The following is a 6,474-nucleotide window of genomic DNA, read 5'->3' on the forward strand; positions in this document are numbered from 1 at the left end:
AATTTGTATCCCAAGCATCCATTTTTTACAATACATTTAATATACTTATCCCAAGAATCCAAGAATTGATTTATACATTTTTTCATATACAAAACATTTAATATACAAACATCCATTTTTTACAGCCACCTTAAAAGCAAGAACAATACATATCATTTACAAGCATTATACATATCCCAAGCATCCAACCCACCTTAATAGCAAGAACAGAAAATCGAAACCTAATCTAAATTAAGCAAAACTAGAATACCACCCTCTTGCTCCTACATGTTTACAAAAATCAAGGGACCCATTAAAAACAAAAAATTGAAATCCTAAATTCATCCCTAAAATCACCCTTGAAATCAAAACCCTAATCTAGATTAAGCAAAGCATCCAAACAACAATTACAACAAGCTGAAATCTATGTAATAAAAATCCCTAGGCGAAACAAAGAGTGTTTCATTTACCCTAGCTAAGTCGATAGTAAGAACACCAATTAAGTGAAGCGGCAATGGTGATGAATAGTGACAACGATGAAGGAAATGTAGCGTCCTCGTGGGAGACCGAAAACCTAGAAATCATCACATGATCAAGAGCTTTGGGAGGGAGAAATAGCAAACTGTCACTTGGCTAGAGCGAGAGAGAATGAAGAAATAGAGAATAGAGGGAAAAAATCATTCATGAACTGTCGCGAGATCCATTGAGACCCGTCGAGAGAGAGAGAGAGAGAGTTGCGATGGTTTTTTTTCTAGAGAAAGGGTTCTGTCGAGGGAGGAAAGGAAATGATTCGAGTGAGAGAAAAAAATAAAGACATTGTGTTGAGAGAGAGTGAGAATGGGAGGAGAGAGAAAAAAGTAATAAAATAAAATTTAAAAGGTGACTAGTCCATCTGGAAGTATGTAGTAACACTGTTCATAGTAAGGAAAACATTTACATATGGCTTATCCAATTTAGTTAATTTAATGGTGTAACTAGCTAAATATGTGTTTGCATTTGCATTTGGCTACACCATTGTCAATGCTCAAAATGGCTAGGTTTTGCACTGATCAAAAGATCTTGATTCACCATCCTGGCCATCAGGACTCCTATCATGTGTCCTATGGAAGTGTTTCATGCCATTATCTCAAGGCCACTTGATTTAATTTGTTGGTCTCCTACGTGTGTGGAGCCTGGTTATATGTTTGTGTGTAGCTTGATTTGATGAATCGATCCGATATAGATTCGTTGTGGTTTTGACCTGTTTGACTCTTAAACCGATCTAACCTGACCCGTTAATTAAGATTTACTATATATTGTATTAAACCATGTCCGGCCGCCATATTGCCTCATTGCATCTTTATTTTTCATCTGCATCAAATATTTTGCAACTCCGGTGGACATATGCATATTGCCGAACTACATGAACCTTATGTCATGTGTTGATTGATTCCACTTTTTATTTGACTTTTTTTTTACTACTCCTAACATAATTAATAGAGAAGTGTTTTAGCCACAAAAAGATCACATAAAAGTAAACCTGCAAATTGACATGGCTTAATGTGGTACATTAGGATATAAAATTACTTTTATTGTAAAGTAGGTATGACAAATCATATAAAATCATGTCAGTTTGTAGATTTACTTTTGTAGGATCTCTTTGTAGAGTAATTTAGGTAATTATATTTCAATCTTAAGAAGATCTTCTCATACCAATATTTTGGAGTAATTATTATTATATTTTAAGTTGAAACCAACTACATATCCAAACGGGGCCTAAGTATTTTTTCAAAGGAGTTATAAAATTAATTTTCCCTATAAAATGATTATTCTAATGATTGAAGAAAAATTCAGAGATTAAATTAGATTTTACATGAAGTGGAGAAAAATGAAATCACATTAGATGAAACCTTTATATGTCGCGATTTCAAAAGTAATGGCGTGATTGACACGTGGCATCTGCATACCATATGTCAATCTCTAAATGGTTGGCATGGATATTAATGCCACGTATTAGTCAATCAGAGGCTAACACGTGATTTGCATTGAATTTTCTAACAGAGAATTGACAAAGATATTGAATTTTTCAATTTCTTAAAATCGAAGTATCAATTTTATAGAAGTTAAAAACTGAGGTCTTGAATTGCAAAAAAAAAACTTAAAAAATCAGCTACTAATTTTGCAATTCATTATTATAATAATTTAAATGATAATTGTATATAAAATGCCATGTGACCTATTATGATTTAGGAAATTGATCATTTTTAAAAAAAAAATTGTCATCATTGATTTATCAAAGAAACTTACATCAATAACCGTATACATTCGGGGGTGTTCACATATTAAACATGATATCATAAACTATAATAATGCATTTTGAGCTCCACTAGTACACTACTTTCTTTTGTAATTGGTTTGATTTTCATTATTACTGATATTCTCTACAAACAAGCGTCCAAGATACAACACTCTCTACCTGGGTAGACTCTGATATTTAAATCAGTAACAATATAAGGATAAGTGTATATGAAAATGAAGATGGAGATATTTGTTATCTGTAGCAAATTATTTATAGAAGAATGTGACATGATGGCGATTAACTCTGATCCTTCATGATCCCTTACTAACTAGAGAAGTTATCTCCTGTTTTGTAGGAGTCATCTTGCTTAAGATAATGGTATCCAATTGTAAGCCTATCTCCAGCTCTTTGGAGTTATCTTGTCTCATGATTGTGGTTACGAACCCTTGTCGGTGAGGCTCCTAATCCTAAGTATCGTGCTAACCTTCTTAATTTTAGTATGGGCTTAGTCTTAGAGATAGGCTCGAAGTCCAAGGGGTCTAAATGTCTCCAGTGAAGTTCCTATTGAATACCTATTATTCTATTATGAGATAAAGCATCTTTATCTTGTTCTCACTTAATCCATGGTCATTGATCTGCATTTGGTCTCAATTTAATTATGATCAGGTTCTCGATAAGCATTGATCAGTTTAATGCTCTCTGTTTCAAGTGGACTTGGAACTTTGTCACGAAGAAAATTCGAAGGGGTGGGTCCGTTTTTAATTTTTTTTATTTTATTTTGACGTACATTGTGCATTCACTTTAAAAAAGAGTGGGATCCACTATTAAGAAATTAATTTCTTTTCATACGAGTCCCATATTTATTTACTTTTTTTAAAGCGACTGCATGATACTTGCACACTCACGACTATAAGTATTATTTCTCCTTTTTTTTTTTTTATTTCCCTTTAAGAAAGCAATAGTTCTATAGACAGTCGTCTCGTGCAGTTGGTTGTGCAGTCGGCTGATATTTAAAAAAAAAAGGAGGAGAAATACGAAAGAGACGACACACTACAAGAAAAGTCATTTTTACCGGTGAATTTATAATCGCTACAACAAAAATCGCCGCTAATGTTACTTTTTCGCAGCGAGTTTGGAATCGTCGCAAGTTTTTAACACCATGTGCCGAATTCTACCCCTGACTTTTTTATTCCATTCTTTGCAGCGATTATGTATGTAATAGCGTCAATATTTTTCGCCACTATAGGTTTTAGTCTGTTGCAACGATGTAATTTGCGTCGTAACACTATGTGCGGGCGCCAAAACACAAAACTTTGTCTTAATTTCCCCCCAATCTTTTTTCCCCCACCATGCTTCTCCTCTTTGACAAAGCCCAGACCAAAACCAGAAAACCCATTTCCCCACTAGCCATTGCCGACAGTCACCGCATTTTTGGACGGACGGAAGGCGACTTTAAGGCTTTACTTCGGTAACTATGCCGTTCAGCTTCGGAGTCCCTTCTTCCCACACCCTTCTCCCCCTAGTTCGTGTTTCTCCATGAACAGCCCACCTGTAAATCCACATTCCTCCTAGAATGAATACTTTTTTCGTGCCTTTCATTTGATGGTGGCATCACTTCATTTTCGAGTCATTTCCTGCCCCTAGAAAGTCGCCACACACCTCCATATTCGGCTTGGAGCTAAGTTTTTGGGATTCATTTTCCAGTCAATCGAGTCTGCTTTTCAGGGAATATATTCCCTTTCGGGTATATTTTATTGTCTAATTTGTCTATTACATTGCAGCGAATGCATATCTTTTTGGGCTTCATTCCCATGTTCTTCCTTTCAGATTTATTTTTGCTTGTACAAGAATTTTTTTACACTGTCAATCTCATTCCCATGTTCTTCCTTTAGGTTTAATTTTTGTATATCTGCGCATTGTCTGTTTGTGGTGGTCTAAGCTGTGTAATAAGTAGCAGTTGGCAAAATTTGTGGGTGATACAGAAATTCTGAAACAGAGTCTTATTGCTTGTAGCGTTTATGGCAAATTTTGGTACCTTCTAATATGTAGTTAACTGATTTCTGTGAATTCTGTTGCTTTGTTTGAATGTGCATATAAAATTGTTTAAAAACTAGGAATTTTTGTCACTGATCATTATTTAAACCATTGAACTAGTTATTTGGTACCCTCTACAACATGATTTTTCCTGGACATGAAGAAGCCATAGCAAATATTGCTAAAAGCATAAATCATACCTACTTTACATGAAGTTATGCCTATTTCATCAATAAAGTTCTCGTTTACTGATAAAAAAACACCTACTTTACAAGTTAGGACTTTACAGTGTCATAAATCAATGCATAAGCTCAGCACAATGTAATATACCACATGTAAATTAATTGACCCCCAGTCCCCTAGTCTTACACAACCTGGTCACTTTACAACCACAAACTAGATTTCTTCACAAAAATGTAGTAAAAGCCCCCTAAAACAACTGATTTTCAAGATTCAAGAGTCCCTGGTCCACAATCTCAATGGTCCACACTCACAGTTTACCTTAGAACAAAAAAAAAATAGAGGCACAACTCTCTACCTGCTTTAGGCAGAAATATTGTCTCTATAGCAAATCATAATGATAATCAATCAACTGAATCAAGCCACAGATAAAGAAGGGTTGTGGTAGGTTGATAGACAACATAAATCTTGAAAATCTCTTTTTTTTTTTACAAGAATGTTTTATTGATTTAAAAGCGGCATTGCCCAAGTGCCATTGTGGTGTATACACGCATTACACATTGCAGCAACTAGGAACTAGAAAAGGATTCTTTGTCAATATCTCCCAAACTACTGACCTTAATTAGATGGGATTAAAGTATAGTTGAATTTAGAATGTTAACCTTGTTATGACCATTTCCCCTTTCGAAGAAAATCAACTGTATTAACATGAAATGGATATATCCATATAGTATAAGATATACGAAATCATTGTTACAAGGCAACTTATACCAAGAATTGAATCATGTAGGGATGTGCATTTTGGTTTACACGAGAATGAGCGCTTAAGCTCTATTTTTAGTGCACTTAGTATGAGAATGTTAAGATCAATTTCAGGAACCTGGAGAATATAATGCCAATTAAAAAGTGATAATTGAATTCAATCAATTATTAACTAATTGCTATGCCAATGCGAAACTCAAAAACCCAACCTAGTGTGCGAAATCCCTTTAATTTTGAGTAGGTTTCATGATTCACATACCTGTGCAACTATGGAACCCAAAAGAACAAATGCTCTATATAAGGAAATTAAGATTTAAAAGATAACAAAAATACATCTTGAGCAAGAGCAAGAGCCTCTGACCTTTTCCTTAAGTCTATCTAGTTGCTTCATCTGCGCTCTCGCTTGAGTCCTAGATTTAGAAGTCGTGCTCCTACCGGTTTCTTCTTCCTCTTGTTCATCATTCAGCTCAGGTTCCAAACTCTTCACTGAGATCACAAAAAGGAGAAAAGATGAACAACAAATTCAAGCAGAACATTCAATGAAAACTGCTTGAATAAACAAATTTGGAATGGGAAAAAAGAAAAAACCTGCGCCTTTCGCACCCATGTTGAGAATGGTCAGTAAGTTATTCCTGAAAAGGAGAAAGAAATTACAATAAACGGTCAAGAGATGTATCTGTAAGAAGTGCTAACCTTGCTATCTTAACACCCAGATTTTCGGGGGAACGAAACAGAAAATTACAAATTTGCGAGGAAATATGAGTATGGATATCAAGCACATGAAAGTAGGATATAAATTAAGAAAGAGTGGGTATAGAGTTCCAAAAAGTGGGAAAATTGACGTACCTCTGAGACCCATTGACATGAAACCCCTAACCCAGGGCGCTTCAGTTTTTAGGGTTTAACCCCTTTTTTATTTTTATTTTTATTTTTATTTTTATTTTTATTTTGGGGGGACAACTTTTAGAGCATTTGAGGAACAGTACTGCTTCATACAGGCACAAGTTGTGCTTGCACGCCGTCAGCATTAATATTATTAAAAAAAACACCTGAGGCTTGTTAGGTTGAACTGAATAAACTTCTAACTACTTCGCAGTTATATCATACTAAAAAGCGTGTTGATGCCAGTATAAATATGGACCACAATATTGTGAAGGATCCAGAGGGATGGGATGGCAGAACAAGAAGGAAACAACCAGCAACATTGACACAAAATACATTCATTCTTCATTCGAAAATAA

General features: G+C 34.9%; 1 long non-coding RNA gene across 1 annotated transcript; it reads right to left on the minus strand.

Moving 5' to 3' along the window:
* Positions 1 to 5,469: 5,469 nt before the first annotated feature.
* On the minus strand, positions 5,470 to 6,165 carry LOC118349728. Its single transcript, XR_004802644.1, has 3 exons — positions 6,080 to 6,165; positions 5,822 to 5,865; positions 5,470 to 5,719 (listed from the first exon to the last, which is right to left on the minus strand). It is a non-coding gene; the product is annotated as an uncharacterized LOC118349728 (long non-coding RNA).
* Between the last annotated feature and the right edge of the window lie 309 nt (positions 6,166 to 6,474).

Source organism: Juglans regia, chromosome 10 (genome assembly GCF_001411555.2).
Source record: "Juglans regia cultivar Chandler chromosome 10, Walnut 2.0, whole genome shotgun sequence".
In the NCBI taxonomy this organism is placed as follows: Eukaryota; Viridiplantae; Streptophyta; class Magnoliopsida; order Fagales; family Juglandaceae; genus Juglans; species Juglans regia.